The sequence below is a fragment of the Crinia signifera genome, chromosome 3, assembly GCF_055691185.1.
Source record: "Crinia signifera chromosome 3, ASM5569118v1, whole genome shotgun sequence".
NCBI classification, from domain to species: domain Eukaryota; kingdom Metazoa; phylum Chordata; class Amphibia; order Anura; family Myobatrachidae; genus Crinia; species Crinia signifera.
Genome location: NC_139219.1, coordinates 53,955,094 through 53,966,764, shown reverse-complemented (window position 1 = coordinate 53,966,764; position 11,671 = coordinate 53,955,094).

The window sequence follows — 11,671 nt, the reverse complement described above, 5'->3', positions numbered from 1 at the left end:
ACAAATATCCTAAGGTCTATTCACTTACAGTCTACGGCAGAGGCAGAACTCTGGGAGGCAATGGAGTCATCTGCCGCCGGGCTCCTGCTCCCAAGAGGGCACCTCTCCTCCCCATGCAATTATAAATCAGTTATTTAAAAGCCAACAATATTGCTTCCGTGGCTGAGTTCTGAGAATTATATGTGTTATCTATCTATATTTCTAAACAGAAATATATATTTTATATATGGTTTTATTGGGTTGTGTTGTGTATATGTGTGTGTGTGTGTGTGTGTGTGTGGGCACCAATATACATCTTGCCTCCGGGCATCTGGAACAAACTTAAGCCACTGGTCTGCGGTGCACAACACTCTGCTTGTTTTATGAGTAGGAGCTGAATCACGTCTCCATGCTTTATCAATGCACCTGCAACTCCTTTCAAGCCAACCCCAACCTTCAGGCTTGGCAGTCATCACTGGGTTTGCTGACATCTGATGCGTACCCTGTAGCCACTGTCCAAAAAGGGGGTGCATCAAAATTAAAGGGGCACAGCCTCTACGGGAGTCTTTGGGTCATCACTCCGGGAGTAGCCCTGTTTTTTCCGAGATGCAGGGGTGCCCCCAAAGACTAGTGCCTGCACTGTCCATTCCCTCTCTATAACAGGGGCTGTGTGCTGAAGGAGAATGTCACAATGCAGCATCCGACTCCTGTCACTGAGGAGGAGCCGGCATTTTAGTGACACCTAAGTGCAACTGACAGCCCCCCTTATGATGCCACTGACTGGGTGCATTACACTACAGCCAAAGCAAGAGGGCAGTTCACACTGCAAATGTGTAGAGATAAAGGGGCAGATGTATTAAGGCTTGGAGAGTGAAAAATGGGAGAGAGATAAACTACCAACCAATCAATTGTATTATATTTTATGTTAATCTGTTGTTGCTTAGGTACTGAATTGTCAAAAAATGATGTTAAAATGACATTAAACATCTAAAGTTGACATAATGAATATTTTATATTTTAACAAGTGTATCAAATATTTACATTTTGATGGTATTATTGTAATTTAAATAAAAGATAAGTATTTTGTAGAAAACAATAATGATGACAGGCAGTAAACATGTATTTGATTATGTCTATAACAAAGATAATTTAATTAAATATAATTACCATATTATAACGATTTGTTCAACCATGACTAGTTTTAGTTGTCTTAAATTATGTTTAAAGCTCCCCTACAGCCTACAGTAAGCCACGGGAGCACCGATGGTCTAATGCAGGGGTGGGGAACCTCAGGCCCGGGGGCCGTATGCGGCCCCCATAGCCGGTCTGAGTGGCCTTCCCACCCGCCCGTCGGCTTTGCCAGGAGTCAAGTACAGGGGAATTCTCGCAAGAGGTCAGTAGTTCTCGCGAGATTCCTCTTAATCAACAGCAGCCGGAGACTGTCAGTCCTATTCAGTGGCAAACGCCGGAGCGTGGGACGGCTGCAGCAGGACAATTTGTAAGAGAAATTTTTACATATGGCCCCCGAAGGATTTTTTCCCCATACAAATGGCCCTTTGCACAAAAAAGGTTCCCAACCCCTGGTCTAATGGTTGGCATTACTGCCTCACAGCACTGAGGTCATGGGTTCGATTCCCACCATGGCTCTAACTGTGCGGAGTTTGTAAATTCTCCCCGTACTTGTGTGGGTTTCCTCCGGGTACTCCGGTTTCCTCCCACAATCCAAAAATATACTGGTAGGTTATTTGACTTCTTACAAAGTTAACCCTAGAATTTCGTGTGTGTGTATATGCGGTATAGATTGTACGCTCCACTGGGGCAGGGACTGATGTAACTGTTCACCTATTCTCTGTAAAGCGCTACAGAATATGTGTTCACTATATAAATAACTGGCAATAATTATAAATGTTAGTATCTTTCTTCTACCCTTGCTAATCCACACCTAATGCTGCAAATTATCCAGCATTGCATGTGGATTAAATGCTGCTTGCACAGCCGCCCGTCCCCCCCTCGCTCTCCAAGTTCCCAGCGCGGCTGCAAATTGGTGTTTGCATAAACATCCATTTGCAGCCTTGAGTGCGGGGGCCAAATCATTCATTGGTCGGCGACCATCGAATGATTTGATAGGAGCATGCAAAACTAAGACACTCTCTGGTGTCTTAGCTTTGTGTGTTCCCTGTACGGATGTCAGCTGCCCGTCCCCAGCAGCCGTGTCACTGCCTAATTTCCATGGGAAGACCTAGCGCTGGCCGTTTCCATGGGAACCTCCCCTCGCTGCCACCCCACACCCCCCGCCCACACTAGTAGGTACGAATGGGTGCCCGTTCCCACCAGCACACGCACACGCGCAGAAAAGAACAAGCGCATTAGCAAATCATTGCTCACCAGTGCGAGCGCACGGGGGAGCGATCCAATTAGAATAAGGCCCTAAATGTCAAACACCAACAGTACCTGACAAGTGTGACTTTGATAAATATACCTGTCAGTCTTTTGGGGCTGGGATCATATCAAAAGAGCTGATGAGGAAAAATAATTGCAGCTTAGATTCAGCTATTGAACAGATCTGCTTTGGATCACTGCTTATTCATCACAGGAATAATGAGCTTAGAAGTCGTGTTACTGTAGCGGTGACTGCCCTGTACTAGTGTGCTGCAGAAATATGTGACATTCCCAGCATTGATCTAACACGTGTGACACTGCTGTGCCTGTTTTTCTCTGGTAATCCCTTGGATGATATTATCTCTTTCTCAATACTGTTGAGAAAACATTTATACAGTAGCTATAATACATATAACAAACACAAATTGGATTTTACACATTTATCTCTCACGTGAATTAAATGTAATATAAAATATGTAGCGGTTTTTCTATGAATACAGAACAATTATAAGGCCCTACATAAATATTGTAGATCCGAGCAATCCATGTATCATCCATGCTAAGGCCATGACAGTTTGCGCCAGGGAATGTGCAACTTATGGTTAAAATGTAAACAGACATGCTCTATAATAGATGTACTGTATATGTAGTGATATGTATAGTCATATATGTACTGATATGCAGTGGTCGAAATGGAAATTTAGAAGTGGGGGTATGCAAAAGTTAAGAATGTAATTATGTGCGCGCCGAAGCCGCTCGCGCTCGGGGAAAGGGGGCGTGGCCACTTTAAAAGGGGCATGGTCACCTATATATGGGCGTGGTCACTTAAAAGGGGCTTGTCCTTAAATGTAGTGTACCTCACCATATATGCCTTATACACATTATGCACCACAATAGTAGGAGCCCCTTACACATTATTCCACACGGAATGAGACAAAATTCTAATTATGCCAATGGCCACTCCTAGACATTACGCCAGGTACAGCCGCTTATACACATTATGCCAGGTAGATCCCCTTACACTCATTATGCCAGGTACAACCCTTTGCTCACGGTACACCAGGTACATCCCTTTGCACACAGTACGCCAAGTACAGCCCTTTGCACATGGTACACCAAGTACAGCCCCTTGCACTACAGTGCCAGATACACAGTATATGTCCCCTCATTGACAGATATAGATAATATGCCCCCACATTGACAGATATACATGCCCCCAATAGTACCAGATACACATGATATGCCCCCAGCAGTGCCAGATACATATTATATGCCCCCAGCAGCTCCAGATACACATTATATGCCCTACAGTGCCAGATACACATTATATGCCCCACATTGTCAGATACACATTACGTGCCCTCAGCATTGCCAGATACACATGTCCCCACAGTGGCAGATACATATATACCCCCAGAACCAGATACACATGCCCCCCAGTGCCAGATACATATGTCCCCACAGTAGAAAAATGTAGGTACACTGTGCTTTTATTTTCAATTGCATTGGTGACAGCGGATTTTAGTGCCACAATTAGGACATGTACTGTACAGTTCACTGGTGACCAGTTCAGAAGGTGGCGGAGTGATACAGTGGAGAGTGATTTGTCTTACCTTCGATTAGTATTGACGCAATGGGTGTCAGGATGTACCACAAGTGGTTGGTACAGCCCACCAAGAGTGAGGGGAGGCTCTATGAAAGACGGGTGTGCTTTGAAGAGGCTCCAGGGGCAGGTGAGGGCCAGCTTCAATACCTAATCCTAGTAAGAAGCATTTAGAACTGAGGAAAAACCTTAGATGCTGGGAACTGTGCCTGCCACACCCCCACTCACCCCTCCACCAGTCCCCGCAGGTCCCAGACAAAAAGTGGGTGGGGTGATTACACAGTTTACATTAAATGGAATCACTGTAGCATACAGACACACTCCCGTGAGCGATAGATCCCGCCCCCTAACTCAGATTTATTGGAAGCTTGCCAAAAGGCAAAGTAGAACAATATGGAGAAATCACCTTTGTTATTCTTGAAAAGAGTAATGACAGAGAACAGATGGGTGCAATAGAAAGATTTTTACTGAAATCTTAAACCATCTTAGTGAAAACAAGAATTGGTAAGAACTGAATGGAACTGAGAGATACTGTTTAGTATGGATCAAGTCCCATAAGTACTGGTCAACTTGGGCGATTGAATGTATGAGCCGGATGAAGCTACTTGTTCTCTTTAGGTAGCTTTGCCTGTTGTTTCTTCTGGCCTTTTGGTGCACCTAGACACAGAACCAATTACAGGATTAAGAAACCAATGGACCTAGCAAGGTCTAGGGTTGGTTGGGTAAGAGCTGGTGCTAGGTGGCAATCCTAGAATAAAGAAAGTTTGCAGGTCATAGATTCCTGCAAACTACTGTTTATTTGTCGGGAGGCTTACCACCTAGCAACAGCTGGTGTGTAGACTACCACATACCAGGTGGTTACCAGTGGCGTAACTAGATACATGTGGGCCCCATAGCAAAAGTATGTAAGGGCCCCTATTTATCACCTAATGCTGAAAAATGTATACAGCACATGATACTTTGACAGGCAAAGTGGGCCCCTCTCAGCTCTGGGCCCCATAGCAGCTGCACCCCCTGCACCTATGGTAGTTACGCCCCTGGTGGTTACTCTAATAAATTTAATACTTTAGAGGATGCAGATGTCCTGGTGATCTCCTCCGACTCCCAGTTTATAGGAGGGGTTACCGTTACTGGCTCACTGTGGTTTTGAGGGTGAGTCCTATGGAGTGCTGAGACATACTGTAAAGGCCTGTACACACTGGGCGACTTTGAGTTGAAAATCGCTCAAAACAGCAGGTTTGAGCGGCTTTCAGCTCAAAGCCGCCCAGTGTGTATGGCCCGGCGATGAGCGTTGAGCGCTACTGCATGCTCCCGCAACATCGCCGGGAAAGCCGTTCATCTGCTGGTTATACCAGCAGATGAGCGGCTTTCAGGACGGCTTTGCATAGTGCTCCGCTATGCAACGCCGTCCTCCCCCCCTCCGTCGGTGCCGGGCAGGGGGAAAGCCGCTCAGTGTGTATGCACTGAGTGGCTTTCCCTGCAGCAATGAACGCTATCATCGCTGTCCATACACGCTGGGCATAGTTACCCAGTGTGTATGGACCTTGAGGCCAAAGTACCTTATCATGCATTTCTTTCTTATGAAGTGGCTAGGATGGGGCAATGATGGGGCACTTTGCATTATCAGCACTCATTATACTTTTACCTTGCCAGATACTTTAACCCTATTACAGCTGCTGTATAACCCTAGATTTCCTTTGTCTACAATCCTTGCCATAACCAATGCATCTGGCAAACAGACTTCTCAGTTTTCTAAGGAAACACAGAGGTAGACCTATGAAGCCCAAAGTAAGGAATCAGCTTCCTTAATTTCAAATACTGTACCAGATAAATGACTGTTAGAAGCTATTTGGATGTTTTGGGCAACTTCCTCACTTTATCCATCTCCAAAGATTGATAGATCACCCCTTCTTGGCCAACTCTCCTGCAAGTGAGAGATTCATGATTTTTCAGGCAGTCCCCCACACCCATGGCAGGATGAAGATACAGTATTAGACATGGGAATCACAGAATTGAATGGTGGGGGTGGGGCTAGGGGTGCTTTTGATTTAAAATCGTCGTGGACCCACGAATCACATCACTTTGGGGGCAGATCCTAGTGAAGTGACCACCCAGCCTTGCTACCCCAAAGTGCCAAGCAGTAGTCAAGTATGCATCATCCCCACAGAGAGATAAGAAAATGATGCTATTTGAAGTTTATATAACAAATTTGTAATTGCTCAGAAATACTGTCATGTACACTTCACCTGACATTGTGCATGTCTTCGATCAATGTATTCTCTCTCGTCTTTATAGATAGCATTATGTATGTTTGGTGGATGTGCAGCTTGCTGGTAAATTATCCCTTCTTCAGTGTTTGGCCTCTGGCAATAATAATCCTTCATAAAATGAATCTTCTTGGGAGGAAGCACATTTGTATGCAGTGGACGCTCCTCCAAAAAATTCCAGTTTAAGCATTTAAAAATAAAGAGTCTGATATTTCACTCTGCAGCCAATGCCTTCAGCCCCGGCGAGTGCTATATTACTGTGCATTTGGAAAGTCCTGGAGAATTTGCAGAACAGACTATTTTAAAATAGTTTTCTAACGAAAGAATAAATCACTCAGCACCGGTTTCAATGAATATTGAAGAATTACCTAATAGGAGATTAAACTGTCCCTCTGATATAAAACTTTACCATAGCAACTCGAGCAGCAGTATATTTATATGTGTACGTATATATCTTTATAGCTCCACTGAGTACACAGAGGTTGCAATTTAAGGAAACCGAAAAGCTCTTACGCTGGTTTGCATGACTCAAGCTGCAGTAATGATTTTTGGACTTTAAAAAAGAAAAGGAAAAGATATGATTGAGAAGGGCCCTGGATACTGTCCGCAACACGCGTCTTTTTTCCAATTTCAAATGTATTAGTATTCATGGGAATTTGTACCTCCATTACCATTAAGAGGCCAGTAATATATTTGAATGGGATTTACTTTTATCCAGTACCTATAAAATAAAAACACTACAATACACTAAATATTCTCTAAAGCAACTTTTTTTTAAGTACACAACAGCTAGTCCCTCTGCCATGGGTAAAGGGGTACAGGGGTGTAACTAGATATTTGTAGGCCCCATAGCAAAGGTTTGTAAGGGCCCCCTATTTAGCAGTTGATGATGACAAATGTATGTAAAACATATTACTTAGACAGTAAAGATGGGCCCCTTCTGCTCTGGGCCCCATAGCAGCTGCACCACTTGCACCTATGGTAATTACACCCGTGTATACTACTACTGACTAAATCACTTAGAGATTAAGCACAGATCGCTCCGTGTGTATGCCCCCCCCAAGCGATGGCGATGCGCGGTCCCACACACCGCTATCGCACTCTAGTTAAGTCAGTGCATGCAGTCAAAATCTAGTCAAATTGCTTAGCAAGTGACTGCAAATCTCTCTGTGTGTACAGAATGGGCCTAATTCTGATTCAATCGGAAATGGGCGAATTCGTACCTGTTCCGATGTTTGGAGGTCTGCGCAAGCATGTATTTGCGCATGTGCAGACCCTGGCAACAAACGGCCTCGACGAGTTACAGAGAGGGGGCAAGGGGTGGACGGCGGTGGGAATGGGGCTCCCCAATGGGAACGCCCAGCATTTTATGAGCGTCCCCATGAAAACGCTGGGTGTTCTAATGTGTACGCAGGCGGGCCGATACCTGCTGGGGGCGGACGGCTGATGTTACAGGACGTCACACACTCGGCCCATCTTCGCACGCAAATAAAAGTTTAGACTGATTTTTATTTGTGAAGGAAGGAGAACTTTTACTGAGGTGAATCGGCGGTGGCGGTGGCAGGAGTGGCGGGCGTTCGGACAGGCAGCGGGCAGCGTCTCAGGTGCTCAGTAAGCTGCGATGTTCGCAGTTTACCGAGACAACCTGAATTGGGCTCAATGAGAGATAGTGATTGTGATCTATGTCATCCTAAACCACTACCCCATTTTTTTTTGTTTAGGCAAAATCGATTAGCCAGTGGTGGTTTTTACCTATGGGCTGCAGGGCTGCAGCCCCCCCAGGTAGAATCCGCCACTTTCTCTGCCTAAAGTGAAGGCAGATGCAGTCTGTGAGACTGCTCTGGCTTCACTGTGACTGGCAGTGACTTTCTATTGGAAGTCCAACCTGCCAGTCACTCAAGGCATCCCATCGGGAGGTGTTCCCTCCCTCCAAGATGCCTTTCTCTGTGCAAATGCGCGGCAGCCCCCAAAACGGGTTCTGCGCATGCTCCGGAACCCGGGAACCCGATCAAGCCTCCGGGGGCTGCGGCAAAGGCAGCCCCCGGAGGCTTGAACCAGCGCATGCCATATACATGACCGACTAAAAACACTGATCGATGGCTGGGTGCAGAATCGCCATCGATGGCGATCCCTGGCAGCAGCAGCTAATCTTTCTATCACTTGAAGTCACAGCACTGTACTCAGTCAACAGAGGTAGTACATCTAAGCTGCCACAGGTGGCAGCACTGAGATCAGGAAAATGCATTGTAAACTGAAACGCATCACCTTTTTGGGCTCGCCGGCTCATTCGTTCTTGAATGGGATCCGTTCAAAAGATCCGGTTCGTTCACAAACGACCCATCTCTAGCACACGTCTCTGTGTGTGTATGGGCTCCGTATGGGCAATCTAGACACAGGAAATTGCCTACTTTAAATAGCTTAGCAAAAATGCTAAGCACACATGTGTGTATGGGCCTGAAGAAAGACATCTCTATTTAAATAGAAATACATTTGCTAAACACTAAGAAACCAGGCTAATCTAAATCGGGAAGTGACCTGTCCTGTGATAAATTACACTTAGGAGAGTGCCCTAAATTTAGGCTCCCTAGTGGGCTATCGGGTCTCAGTGTTATGTTCAGAAAAAGTCCTGAAAAATAAGAATGGGTTAAACAGTATCAAAAAGAATAAGATAAAGTAATAACTCTAAACAGTGTCAGACTGGCAAGCCCAGGTGGTCGGGAAGAGCATGGTCATTGGGGGGGCAGTGGGTTAGACTTGTGAAGCATGGGGTCACAATGGTCAAAACATTAGGAAAATGATATAATTCACTTCTGATGCCCGGGCAGGGGTACTCCGTAATCCCCTGATTTTTGGCACTCCTGAAAAGCCTACCAGCCCACTAAAGGCAAACTTGAACAAAGAAGGCTACGGATTACTAACTGTGGGGCTGATGTTTTAAACCTGGAGGAGTGATAGGGTGGCAGCTGATAACGCACCAGCCAATCAGCTCCTACCTGTCAAGTTAAAGGCTGGGTTTGAAAAATGACAGATAGGAGCTGATTGGCTGCTGTATTCTTACCGTCCAATTTGTAACTTCACCAGGCTTAATACATCTGCCTTTGTATGCCTGAAAACAATTCTACTTTTAAACGAGAATTCCTATCTCATTGAGCCCCTGCATTGTGCAGCCTGGGGGATGGGTGTCCACCCTTATCCTGACCCTGGTCTCCCAGTCACACCCATTACATGAATCTCAAGTCATCGGTGCTGTCATGTGACTTCAGCCACCCATAACGAGAAGGCATCACCGCACTTAGGTTCTTAGGGGAACGCCCAGAGTTGTTATGGGGACACCCAAAAAATGCTTGCCGTTTCCTTGCTATTTCCCTCTGCCCACCCCGTCCCTCCCTTAGCAAACCGCTCACCAAAGCCGATCGCTCCGTGGGTATAATCGACCCATAACGAATGAGTTTGAATCAGCCTCTTAAAGTACTATCTTTCCTGTATTTTATTTTCAAGGGTAAATGGCAACACCTCCTGTGATAAGGCCACACCCCCAAAGAAATACCTGGGCCCAACCAGGCTCTCCACTGCCCTGCTCAAGGCACAAGTCTGTAACGCCAGCAGTGTGGGCATTATACATAGATAGGCCTCTGCCTCGCTATACATCATAGCACATCTTTAAGCAGCAGACAAACAAAGAAAAACTGAAGAGGGGAAATGTTAAACTAAAGACCCTATGAATATTTAATACTTTATTGTAACAGACCTGAGTTCAAAATATTTGTAATAGCGCAATTAACCAAAGGTACACGATCCGGAGTAGTATTAGTTCAGTATTTACTTACAAATGATTCCTCCGGGAATCAATACTGTCTTATCTGAAGAAGGAGAGATACAATCTACTTTTAAATTTTTAATTTTTTAATTTAAATGCCGTATTCTAAGCAGAGAAACTCATTAAAAGTGTATGAGGCGCAAAAAAAAAATATCAGAGGATCTACTTATAGCAGTATTGATGTATGTAGTAATTACATCGCTGTACAAAATACATTTCGTTCATGGTAAACCATTGTTATGAGTAGGGAATGCTAATGTTTCATCGCATAACTTATGATTGGTATAGCTTAAGCAGCGTATAGTCATTTATATGGGGCATGTAAATCTCCCCAGGGACTGCAGGTGCGGGATGCATCATTTACCTTGGGCATTCAACATTTTATGTAAATACTGGAGTTATATAACCATAAAATGTTGTGCCAAGAAGACAGATTTACACAGTTATATAAGCAGCAAACGTTGTGATATTACCGCATTTTACTATACATTAAAAGAACAGATCATAGAAATGGTGGTTTTTACTGCGTTATTATTTTAATTTAAGATATATAGAAATAGTCATTTCGGATGGTTTATATAAATAGTCATTTCGGATGGTTTATATAAATAGTCATTTTGGATGGTTTATATACTAAGGTTTTCCAATACAAATAAATGATCATAATTAAAAGAAAGTGCAACATTACATTAGAAAGTCATCCTGGAATCTGTAGGTGCACATACTCCAATAGATGTACGCAATGCCACAGGGCAAAACGGATTCCATTGCGCAGGACCGTAACTAGGGGGGGGCTGGGGGGTCACGCGCACCGGACGCTGGAGGGGGGGCACTAGTGTGAGGTTCTGGCAGCAGGTCCGGGGACTGGCAGCGGGGTCCCGGGGACGGGCAGCGGGGGTCCGGGGACTGGTGGGTTAACTCTGGCTCCTAGCGCTGCCGGGCGGTGGGCGGGAAGCAGATTTTGAAAAGACTTGCCGGACGCTGATTGGCTGAATTCAGCCAATCAGCGTCCGGCAAGTCTTTTCAAAGTCATCAGCGCTTCCCGCCGCCAGGCAGATAGCGCTAGGAGACGGAGTGAGTGAAGGCTGTCGCTACACCAGTCCCTGGACCCCTGGACGCTGCCTACCCCCGCTGGCTGCACACAGGCATGTTGGCAGCGGGGGTCCAGGAACTGGTGTAGCAGCAGCTTTCGCTCACTCGTCACTCCGTCTCCTAGCGCTATTTGCCTGGCGGCGGGAAGCGCTGATGATTTTAAAAAGACTTGCCGGACGCTGATTGGCTGAATTCAGCCAATCAGCGTTCGGCAAGTCTTTTCAAAACCGGCTTCCCGCCCACCGCCGGCAGCACTAGGAGCCGAAGTTAACCTACTCCAGTCCCCGGACCCCCGCTGCCTGTCCCCTGCGGAGGGGGGGGGGGCACCAAATGACTGCCGCCCCGGGCGCCGAAACACCTAGTTTCGGCCCTCCATTGTAGTCTATTTGGTAGAACAATCACGGGTGTGGAATAGCTGACAGACAATGGGGGTTATTCAGAACTGATTGCAAAGCTGCTTTTTTTAGCAAATGGACAAAACCATGTGCACTTCAGGGGGGGGCAGATGTAACATGTGCAGAGAGAGTTAAGGCC